Below are 13,533 nucleotides of genomic sequence, written 5' to 3' on the forward strand. Positions count from 1 at the left end.
TCACCTAAAAAAATGTCAGGTTAATACCCTCCTACGTCATTAATTCATTTTTCTTTGTCATATGTTGGTGCTTTAATGCAGTTCCGTTTTTTTTTATTCTCTTTTATTCCATTTTAAAATCTGCTAATATAACTTTTTACTTAATTTAATTGTATATAATATATAACTTAATCAGCTGATTTTATTTCCTAATGAATATGGAGTAAGTGAATAACTTTATTATATTTTACATGATTTTAAAATATTAATTTATCTTTAGAACAATATTAATTTAGATAAAATTTCAATATATTAAAAATAATTAATTATAATAAATAAAATATATAGAAGCTAATTATAGGACATTTACGAATAATCAAATTATAAGTTTTATAAATGAAATATTTTAAAAATTCATTTTCTTTACATTTAAATTTGAAATCTGCAATGAAATAATATTAAGAAACTATAAATTAGCTTAACATAGTTATCAGTACGTTTGTAAAGAACTTCATTGCATAATAATAGATTTAAACGTTTGTAATTAGTATTACATTACCTCAACCAGCTTGAATTATGTAACCAGAAGTGCAATTTTATCATTTTTAATACGATTTTTTAATGCTTTTTGCTTAATATGATTATTCTATTATGCAATGCAATAATAACTCTAGCTAAATATAAAGTTTTTTAAATGTTCAGATCACTTTAACGATTTATTACACATATATCTACTACATTAGTATATGTATGTGTGTACACGTAATTTATGAAAAGGGTGGTTATAATTAAAGAAGTTTTCCTATTCAAAGCTCTCTATAGTTGTAACTAATAAACAGAACGATGACAAAATTTGTAGATATATATGTAGACTATTCGTAAATGTCCTATAATTAGCTTCTACATATTTTATTTATTATAATGAATTATTTTTAATATATTGAAATTTTATCTAAATTAATATTGTTCTAAAGGTAAATTAATATTTTAAAATCATGTAAAATATAATAAAGTTATAAATCACAACCGTACTCAGCAGAATTAAATAAAAAACTTAAACCAACACCTTAATGTTCGCTGAGAGATTTTTAATGTAACAAACGTTTTCGATCTATTCGTTAGATCATCGTCAGGTTAAAAAGAATATTTCTTAAATTTAAGAAATATTCTTTTTAATCTGACGATGATCTAACGAATAGATCGAAAACGTTTGTTACATTAAAAATCTCTCAGCGAACATTAAGGTGTTGGTTTAAGTTTTTTATAATAAAGTTATTCACTTACTCCATATTCATTAGGGAATAAAATCAGCTGATTAAGTTATATATTATATAAAATTAAATTAAGTAAAAAAACACAGAAAATACATAAAAAAGAACAAAAACAAATAAATAAAATAAAAATAAATCATAAACGAGCAATTACTTATTGTGACATTGTCACAATGCAGGGGTGCAATTTTTAACCATATTTTTAATTTAATTTAAAATATATATGCTTTCCACCTCAAATTAGTAGTATTTTCCCTCGTACACCATATTTTTCTGCTAGCAATAGAGTCGTGCCGGTCATTATCTAACTCCTTTCAGAGGAAATTTTTGAATTGAAATAACGTGACTTCCGGCACAAACCGGAAGTTTTATATATTTAATCGGGGCTTCCTGCCCCGATTAACTATATACGAACCCCGCTTTCCATATCTGATCTCTGCATTCATCTTTAATCTCCATTCTCGAGATTAAATAAGACAGACGACAGTGGACATTTATAGGTCTACAATTTTTTAAAATTGAATCCCAATAACTATGACAAATCTAAAATGAAAGTTTAAAATTAATTTTTGTCCTTTGAAAAAGCTGAGAAAGAAATTTAATTGCCTGAAATTCGCATTTTGCAACGAAAAAAAACCCAAGAGAGCAGAGAAAAATTGTATAAGTTGCCTTTTGTCTGCAGCGGAGAACAATAAAGAAAGTATTGCAAGCTTAAATGTACCGTAAAAAATGTCTTACTCTGTCTGATCATGCTTTAATTGCTAAATTATTCTAAGTTAACTGATGTAATACAGCAGCCGCTTTACATAAATTTAAGCGCTTAAAAAGCATTCGTGCGGCTCCTTTATCACTACCCGAAGTTCGAAAAATGATTAAACACTGAAAAGAGTAGATTATTTTTTGTTAAGGCTGGAAGAGAAGAAAGCTTGTCTAACATCAGATAGCAGAGAAAGTTGCTACTGCTATCGTAAATCCATTTCAAGAATGATGCAACTGTATCAAGCAGCAAATGAGGAGTAGCAAGGCATTTGAATGTTTACTTCAAATGTTCTATTGTGAGGAAATTTCTTTGAAAAGTAATTCACTTTTATTTTTGAAAAATCATCGGCCCGCAGCAGCTAAAGGGGGGGGAGATTCGGGAAAAAGATTGACGTTTGTTCCGACGTTTTTGATCAGAACGGATGTGGACCATACATTTCTACGAAATATTCTTTCAGGAAACATTTTCATTTCGATGAGATAGTTAATATGGTCTAAAGATGAAGCATCTTTAGACCCTCGCAGAAAATTTCTGTTTGATTTAGTTTGACATCACATTTCATCCTTGGGCAATATTTTTTTCAAAAATTACATCCAGTAGGTGCAATAACCTATTCTGTGACAACCCAAAAGCTATCTTCACATAAAAAATAAAAGGCAGACTGTCCAAATGATGTCTTCATTTGTTATTTTTCGCATCAGAAACTCGTTTAAAACACACTGAGATCTATTGTCCTGAAGTTTTAAATATAATATGAAGCAATACTCGAAAAGTAATGATACAAAGCCAATAGAAATTCAAGGGAAATTATTTTTTCACAGTTGGCTGCGTTGCCGCATCTGTTAGATCTACGTGACAGACGTCACTCGGCTTTAATTGCATCATCGTTATGCTTGCAGTGTGTTTAAAATGCCCGTGTCAATTTCCATCAAGTGCTAAGTAGCTTCGTAGTTTTACGACTGCAGTAAATAAATGACTCGATTAGACAACTATCATACAAGATAGGACAGCGCTTCATATCACACGACCAATACAGCAGCTTTTACAGCAACATTTCACTGAAGAAAGAGTAATTAGTCGCTTTTTCCATATGGAATGGCAATCAAGATCATCTAATCTATGTGATTTTTGGAGTGTGATCACTTCAGAGCTGATGTGATTCGAGGAAGATTCTAAGAGACATCTTAATGTAGCATATGCAGAACATTTCTCCAGAGCTGTTGCATCCTGCATTCGAGCACATCACGTATTTAATGCAATTTCTGGCAATTTCTGGTGGCCCAAAACAACACGTCGTAGCCCAACTTCAACATCAACAACAGTCAAACTTAGTGAATAAATAATAAAAAAGTTTGAATTTATGAAACCATTTCCTGTGGCAGTTTTAAAATATTTTTAAATGAAATAAATTAAAAATATGATTAAAAATTGCAGCGCGGCATTGTGACAACGTCACAATAAATAATTGTTCGTTTGTTTTCCTTATATTTTCTCTCCTACAGGCGATATTTTACCTAGCGGTAGATTTTTGAATCTAACACTTTTAGTTTCGAAATTCTACTTCTTCATTCCTTGGACAGTGTACTGTATTCACAAATTTCGGTGCCATTTCTCTTATTACTTACAGCTGCAGACAATTCTAAATAAGGAAACTTTAATTATAATCATCTTTAATTGGTGAATAATTATAAGCAGTTATTGGAGCCAGAAAACGTCCAACAAAATATTACTTAATTTTAACATTTTGACAATTGATGCAATTATTGGATACTTATTAAAACCATCCCGAATTTTAAAATGGATTTTTTAGCTTTCTAAACTTTTGAAATAAGTTAATGTGTTACAACTGAATAAATGTTAATTATTTTATGTTAAATTATTAATGTACGGTATTGATTATTATATTGTTTAATATTGTTCTTTCATATTTAAAAACTAAATATATTCTTAATTTGTTATTAATTTTCAACTTCGTTCATTGATATGTAATAAAATGAATTTTTTGCAACATGACAAACTTATGAAAAGTAGTTATATACTTTTATAATTTTCAAACAAGAATTTTAGCATTACATTATTTTTACTTTCCCGGCTGTTAATATATAACATTTGCAGTAAATAAATGACTCGATTAGACAGCTATCATACAAGATAGGACAGCGCTTCATATCACACGACCAATACAGCAGCTTTTACAGTTAACAAATAACAATTAACAAATAACAATTAACAAATATATTACAAATAACAGAGGGTAAGTATGGCGATCAGTCAAAAAATGACCCCCCTAAGATTTTACACTTTTGAACTCAACGGACCTAAAACGTCGAGAAATAAAAAAAGAAAAGGGTTTTTTTTTGTGTGTATGTGTATATGTGACACGATTTTGTTACCCTCTTTGAAGCTTAATAACTCAAATGCCTTTTGTTGAAAATTTATGAAATTATGCAGGAAGGTTTGTGTATTATAGAAATTGATGCTATTAAATTTTGGTGATTAAAGGTTGAGGAGGTGGGGAAGTAGGGACGTCGTGTGTCTTATCTGAGTATGGTCGAACTTAATAAAAATTTTACTCGTTATTATCATTTATAATTTTTTTTATTATAAAACTCATCCCTACCCTTAAAATTAAGCTTCTGCATTTTATAATATTTAATTATATAAAAAGTTTTAAAATAAAATATCATAACAGATGGCGTCATGCGCAGTTTTAAATTCTGTTGCCGGTAAAGTCATGCAACTCATTGCTGGACTTTTTTATGATGATGTAATTTTTAACTAACAAATTTCAGACAGTCAATTCTAAGTTATGAATATTTTATTGAATTTTATTTTATATTTTACATTCTTTTTTACAAAAAATAAAATAAAAATAAGCATAAAATTTAAAAAACGCTGATTGATATTTACCATAAACATTGAAAAACTTTTTATTGGATCAAACGATGGAAAATTATCGTAGCTTCGATAACTAAAAATTTTAATATTTTAAGTAAATTGTATTACAGTTTTTTGAAAGTTAATTAAATTTTATGAATAACTGATAATTAAAACTAATCCATAGTTTAACTTAATTAAACAACCATACACTTTAATTTGCGATTATTGTTTACATAATTAAATAATTTAAATATAATCAAAATTTTTAATTAACATAATTGTATGTCTATGAATTTTGTTAACATTATATTTTATAGTTATATAAGTTTATTCGAATACTACTTTATTTAAACCAGTATTATAATGTAAAAACAAATACAAGTAATTTAGAAAACTTTTCATTTTCCGGAACAGAAAGGCATTTTATTATAATATTATTTTAAATTAGATAAATGACAAAATATTAGCAAGAAATAAGCATTTTTATTTCATGCTACGTGGCATGAAATAAAAATTTCGCCGAAGAATTCAATTTCTAAATATCGTAGATATAACGCAAGAAAATTATCTATAAGTTCATTCATTACCTCTAAAAACACTAAGTTATTCCCTGAATATTTCTTTCATTTTGATCGTTTTCTATTTAATAATCGATAAACGGGGGGAAACGTGTTTGCATGCATAAAGCTCTTCATATATAAAAATAATTAAAAAGTATGCTTTTCTAGAAATTAGCGTGCATATAATAAACAGCGTATCACTAAAAATATATATCCATTTAAGACTTCCTTTTTTCTTTTCCTTTAAATTTATGTCAATGACCAGAAGACGTGGAAAACAATTTTTCTTTTTGGGTTCTTCATATTATATTTCTACATAAAACGATCGATCGATAATTAAATAATTTATGTTATATTGAATCTCTGTAAAAAGTTTAAATTTTGTTTATTATTCGTAATGTTTTTAGCTATTTTATAATATAATTTTTTGTTTTTAATTTAATAAAAATTTTTGAATAATTCTTATTAAAACTTGTATATTTAAATTAAAAAGCTTATTAATTTAATTTTTACGGTTTAAATAATTTAAAATTTCTAGTTTTGCATGTTATAATTATTTTAGTATTTCTTAATTTGTAATAAAAAAAAATCAGTTTTATTCATTTAGAACATTTTAATTAAATGACCTTTAAGTAATTACAAACCGAAACAGCCTTAAAATTTTTATTACAAAATTTTTACATAAGAAAAATTTAAAATTTTTGTTTTGAATTAATATTAGAAAAATTTAATAAATAGTCATCAGACTTAATATATTACAATTAATTTAATTTAAATTCAATTTAAATATAATCTTTATTAGTAAAAACGAGTATTTTCCTGTTGCTCAGGGACACGGCAATTACAAGTACTAAAGTAAAGAATTATTACAGTAAAATACGTTATCGTCTAAAATATCAGATTAACGGTGTTAAATGGAGAAGTTACTGTAATTAAAAAATCCAGCTATGAGTTATGTAACTTTCCCGACAAAAAAAAGTTTAAAATTTGGTGTGGCGCCATCTGTTATGAGATTTTATTTAAAACCCTGTTATATTACTAATTATTATAAAATGGCAAAAAGGTTAATTTTGAGGGTAGAGATGAATTCTATGAAAAATGAAATGTGAATGCTAATAACGAGTAAAATCTTCATTAAGTCCGATCCTCTTTTATCTCCCACTTCTTGACCTTTAACCACCAAAATTTAATATCATCAATGCTCCTAATTCACAAACCTCCCTGCAAAATTTCAGAAATTTTTGACAAAGGGCACAGAAGTTAAGCTTCAAAATGGGTGATTTTTGGAGTCGGGATGTCCTCCGAGTCCAAAAATGTAAAAATCTTGGGGGGGGGTCATATTTTTGACCAATCGCCACATTTTCCCTCTTTTATGTCCTACGGTATAACAATCGGAAATGCAAAAATAATCATTGCTTCACAGTACACAATATAATCTTCACGATTTATGCTTAAAAATTCCTCTTCAATTACATATATATATATCATTTTAACAAATATTTAACTAACAAATAAATATAATAAAATGATAACTGTTATTAGAGACTAAGTGGAATACAATTAAAAATAGCTTGTATAAAAGGTCTTCAATTATAATGTACATACATATTAAAATTCATAGGAGAACTAATATCAAATAAATATCAAATTATATTACAAACAACCTTGTGCTAATTCCGAAGGAAATATATTATAAATTTTTAAATTATGTATTCGTTAGGAAATGTTTGTTTGAAAAATTGAAAGAAGAATAATCTGCAAAAATATATATTGCTTATTCATTTTTTAAAATTAATTTTGTAAATTACAAGATTAATAATAAAAGAGATGTATTCAATCTAAAACTAAGTTTAAATCGTATACATTAAACCAAATAACTTTTAATGATAACAAAAATATAATCAAAGACGATAAAAATTAATTCATATTAGAGAAAAACATTTGTATATTCTATGAAATACAAAGGACGAAAAACTATTATTTATGATTAGCAAAATATATAATACATAAATCATTAATACAAATACACTATGTAATTATTTATATTTGCATACGTTTACTCTTAAGTTTCCATTAGAAAATTTTAAAATACAGTGGTGCCTAGTACCAAATAAATAAATAAAATAGGTAAATAGTGTATAATAAAGTGAAAATTGCATTTACTGGTCGCACACCGTCGACTTCGGCATCTTAAGTATGGCCGCCAGATCAGCCACAGACGTGACGCTTTAACTGTTCTCGATAAGTTCCTTTTTCATCTCAATCGTCGATATTATGGTTTTCCTCTTACACTTCGCTGCTTCCACGCACTTCTCGGATTTACGATTAATAAGTAAAAGTTATATTGGGTTGAACAGGTTTGTGCGTATATTTAACAGCTGTGGTTACTTAACTTGGCTATATGATTTAATTATAACAATTTTGAACTTGAACACATTATTGCTAATGTGATATTATATTTCTTGTTTAGAAGCTTATTTTAAACTTTTTACTTTATATTTTGTTTGAATAAAAACAAGTTAAAATGTCTTCGGATAAAAAGAATATCAGACATATTAAGCTTTGTGAGTTTCGGAAAGGATATAACATCATACAAACAGTAAATAAACAAAAAACAAAAAACAAAAAAAGCAATGTGTACGGGAAACATGCTCTTAAATTTCGAATGTCAAATGTTTAAATCATATCTACAATGATTTACATTTAACATTCCGAATAACCAAAACGCCGTGTGTCAACGCGCCAAAAAAAAGGAAAAAAAAAAAAACAGTTTCTCGTCTATTGTGCCAACCCCGTAACCCGTAACCCGTGCCACTTCGGACTTAGAAAGTTCGAACCCGACGCCAACGGACGAAGTCTCCCCGTACCTTACAGACTTGTCAACGCCACTGTCTCGGGGCCACCTTCGATCGGCGATTAAAGAACTACATCGACGCCTAGGAAGTCGGAATAGCTGATTGTCCTAAAGCAAACTATTTTGTACATAGTGTATGTTTATTTTATGTTAAAATAAACGGTTTTGTCATATACTTGTCGTCTTTGTCTCTTCCGCCACCACGCAGGTACGAATGGACCCTAGACCATCACTGACGCGCATTTAACTGATTGCTCCTGGAAGTCGGCTTCTTACAGAAACCAGCTTTCCAATCATCAAATGTCACGGCACGCCACTGCCTTCGAGAGCATTTTTTTCACTTTAAAACGAAGTTTTGTTAAATTTAGCGTTCGAACTTTGATTCGTTTGAAGTACGAGGTGCCACTGTAATTACTGAAACCTTTAAAAATAATTCAAAATTCGAGTAAAAACACGTAGGCTCTATATTTTTGAAAGAAAAATTTCAATGAAAAGTAAAAAATTAATTTGTTTAAAGTGTTTTTGAATTATGTTTTAATTATTTCAGACGCTAAAGTTATTTAGAGAACAGAGATCTTTCATTAAATTAATTTTTTGAATTTCTAAATTTAATAATATTTTATTGTCGTATAGTTTATTGTTAAAAAATCCAGCAGCGAGTTGTGTAACTTTCTCGGAGAAAAACATTAAGATATATTAACACAACATTACAAGTGTTCGTAACGTCATCTGTTATGAAAGTTTGTTTAAAAAATGACTTATTATTAATTATTATAAAATGACAAAAAGCTTAATTTTGAAGGTAGAGATGAATTTTATGATAAATAAATAAATAAATAAAATATTGTAAATGCTAATGACGAGTAAAATCTTTATTAAATCACACCCCATTCGAAATATGACATGTAACCCCTCTATCTACCCACCCTCATCAACCTTTAATCACCAAAAAAAAAAAAAAAAAAAAAATCAAAAAAAAAGCTACCATGCCAAATTTCGTTTCTTAATCATTACCCCATCCTGAGATATTAAACGAAATATACACCAACACACCCACACACCTACATACATAGGCCTATATATAAACATTTCCACGGATTTTTTTCCTTTTATTTTTGCTTTTTGGGTTCGGAAGGTCTCAAAAAACCCGAGGGTCAAATTTGACATAATTCCAATACTTTCCTGTTATATTCATAAGCCGGGAAAGTAAAATTCTGTTGAAATTATATATTCTAGAAGAGCTTTATTACTTTGTTCTTCTTTCAAGCTCTTTTTAACGTCTGAGCGCTAAAAGGAACTTTTTCGTACTCATCATAGATATGGCTAGGCCCACAATGGAGACATCGAAAATGCTCTCACGTGATAAGGGATAGGGTCTGACATATGGTAAAGAATTCCTGGGGTTTCTCGGCCAGATTCGATTTCAAGTTCCCAGAGCGGTGGGTTAACCCACTGTTACTAATAGTGGATCCAGAAATCTTTATAGGGAGTGCAGAAAAGAAATAATATACCTTACAAAGATTTTTCCGAGGTTCATGGCTTTACTCCAGAAAAATCCGCAGAAGGAGGATGCTGCCGGTTATCCCTAAATATTCCTCTGACTATTAATGATTTACTATTAAGATATAGATAGATTAAGACTAAATTAAGATACTATCAGTAACTATGTGTTCTTAGAAAATACATAATTGTTATTATTATCTTAATTTAACACAACTGCATCTACTAGAGGTAGTTTTTAAATCAAATATTATCGTAGATAAAGTAAATATTCATAAATATTCGTAATAAACAAGAAAATTATTAGATATTTTTTAAAAACAATGGATTTTCTTGTACTTGCAAAGGAATCAAAAAATTCCTGTATTGCAAATTCATGCTATACATATAATAAAATTTGGTTTTAATAATTTTTAAACATTTAAAGACTTGTTTTTCCTGATTTTATTTAATGCATTATACTATAAAAATCTCTACTTCTCAACGAAACATAATTATAGCCTCAAGTAAATATAAAAAGTAATATCATCAACTGAATCCACACAAATCTATAAATAACGTATTCATAATACAAAAACAGATTTTGGGTATTTTTAGAAATTCTATTCGACTTAATTTTGAAATGAATAATGATCAAATATACACGTGAATAAACTATAATATTAAGTCAATCAACTCGATATTTCAAGATTTTCAAAGCGTAGAAATGTCAGAGATTTTTTAAAAAAATCAAATATTTCATCAAAACAATTTTAAAAATATTTTAAATTTAAAATAATCTGCATAACTTGAATATTTTTTGAGAAAAAATAAACACTTAACACTAAAATTTGAGTAGTGTTTTCAGCTTAAAATTTAAATTTTAATCGATTCGTTTAACTCAATTATAACTTTATTTTTAAAAGATCCATTTAGACTAAATATTATTAAATCATTATTACCAAATGCTACAAAAGTATTATATATTAAGATAAAAAATAAATTTATAGTTAAAATTTTTATGTGTATTCTATAATGTTTTATTTAAATAGTTTAAAAATTAAAAGTAAAGTATATTTTACAAAATAATCATAAAAACAATAAAATTTTTTCCATTTTAATGAATATTGGAAAACTAAAAATGTATTTTCAAAAAATAGGGTTTTTTTTCCTTGTAAAAATTCTGAATTTCTTAAATATTTCTGAAAATTATAATTGGTTACTATCTAATTATAAAACAATAGTGAATAGATGTTTTTCAACTTATAAAATTTAAAAGAATGTTAACAATCATTAATTTAATAATTTCGTTATTATTACTTAACATAAGTAACATTACATTTATATTACTAATTTGAAATAAAAGTTATTAGTTTATTTCCATGATTTAAAAAGTGAAATTGCTTTTCTTTGATTGAGAAAAACAATTGTAATGAACTGTTTTCCATAACAAATCCATACTGACTAGTTAATACTTTTCCTTATGAAACTATTCAAAACGACGATTAAATAAACGTATTATTTCTTTGAAATATCTAAACTCAGAAAGATTGAGATAATTATAAAGAGTATTCGTTATTTTATCCGTTAAAATTTTAAAATTGGAATACAAAAACCCTATATCATCACGTGATCTTTCAATTTTCTATCCAACTTCTAAACATTTTGATCTATTCTATGTAATTATATTTTAAATAATCTTATTAAATTTAATTAAGTCAGATGACTCATGTTTATTCCGACATAATTTTTAATTTATTTAAATTGTTTTATATATATTTTGGAAAAGAAACGTATTAATAACTATTTTGCAATCAATGTAGTACTATTTATTATTATTTTTTTTTTAAATTAACGTCTACCAATAAAACATTTTATTTTTAGAAGTAATTAAACATTAATAGGAGAAATTATTTTTTATAATATTATGTTTCCAGATCATAAATGAAATTAAACAGAAAATATCAGTAATTTAATAGGATTATATTATTAACTCCAAATTTTCTGTATTTTTAATAGAAATAGTCGATCGTATTTTCTGTAATAGAGTAGAACAACTTAACTGTTTTTCAATATAATAGTATGCACTGAAACATCATATTATTATATTTATATACTTTAAAGAAATATTTTAAATATTCTATGAAAACCTCATTACAGGTTATTTATGCTTAAGGTTAATAACAAAATTATCTGTCAATAATCATAATAATTTGTTTTTTAATGTAAGTTATACAGTATTTTTTTCATTGTTTTACACCAATTTCTAATTATTTACCGAACGTGAATTTGAAATTTCTTGCACAGAAATTTTCTGGGATAATCTTTTATTTTTTATTAAATTTTTCTGATTTATCTTGGTTATAGTAATCAATAAAAGATATATAAATAATAGCTGGTCATCTTTCCACTCTCAATTATTTCTTTCTAGTAATCAAAAGAAGAAGGATCGAGTACAGCAGGGGTGAACAACCTTTTTAATCAACGGCCCAATTTAAATTCTAAAAATTTTTGGCGGGCCGCACATAAAGTAACACTTATTAATAATTTACAAAACTTTATTTATAATAAACATTAGAATAAAAAAACATAAAATTTAAAAAAAGTAAAGATTTCATATACAAATTTTAATGCAAAATAAAAACAAACAAGAAAAGAACAGAAAAACGAATTTACTTGAAATTTTTAATGAGAAATTTGGCACTGTTTTTTCGATACAAGCTGATCAATATCAGCCGGAATTGATGAGGTAGCTACACGTACGCAGCTTTCTAATCGTGCATCACTCAGTCTTGATCGGTGGTCATTTTTGATTAATTTCATGGTTGAAAATAATTGTTCGCAAACATACGTACTTCCGAACAGAGACATCATTTGCTTTGCATTTTTCTTCAAAAGCGGAAATTTCTCAGGGCTCACATAAGATTTATAAAAATTTTCGATGTTTACTGAGAAAAATACATTTTTTAAATCGGTATTATTCTGCATGTCAATCACTTCCATTTGAAAGTCTTCAAGAACTGTATCCACATCGATATTAAATGGCGAGGAAAACATTTTCATGGAAACCGCTGTCTTCTCAGCTTTGAACATTTGGAATCGTAATTGAAATTCGTTGATTAAAATGTCTATATATTGTGCGTATTTTTGAGAAGTAGTAACGTTTTCTTTTTCTAAATGTGGAAAGTGAGACACATTATTCTGCAAAAGATGCTGTTTCCACAATTTTAATTTGCGCTCAAAGCTCTGAATTTTATCATACAAATTGTGAATAAACTGTCCTTTGCCTTGAAGTTCCACATTAAGATCATTGAGATGCTGAGTCATGTCGATGAGAAACCCAAAATCGCACATCCATTCTTTATTACCAAAATGAGGAAAGGCATATCCCTTCATATCTAAGAACAATTGTATTTCGCTTTTTAAGTTGTATACTCTTTTTAGCATTGCACCTCTACTAAGCCAATGTACTTCGGTATTAAAAACCACGTCGCCATATTCAGTTTCTAAATCTTTCAGGAATTCTTTACATTCACGGTGATTTAACACGCGCGACTTCATAAAATTGATTAGTTTAATTATTGGTACTGTGACATTTGGCAAACTCAATCTTTTCGCACACAAATTTTCCTGGTGAATTATGCAGTGGTTAACGAATATTTCCCTTCCTGTGACCTTCTTAATGTCTTGAAATAGCCTTCCCGATACTCCTACCTCCATGCTTGACATTGCTCGTGCTCCATCTGTCGA

The sequence above is a fragment of the Centruroides vittatus genome, unplaced genomic scaffold (assembly GCF_030686945.1).
Source record: "Centruroides vittatus isolate TY-2023 unplaced genomic scaffold, ASM3068694v2 contig_694, whole genome shotgun sequence".
NCBI classification, from domain to species: domain Eukaryota; kingdom Metazoa; phylum Arthropoda; class Arachnida; order Scorpiones; family Buthidae; genus Centruroides; species Centruroides vittatus.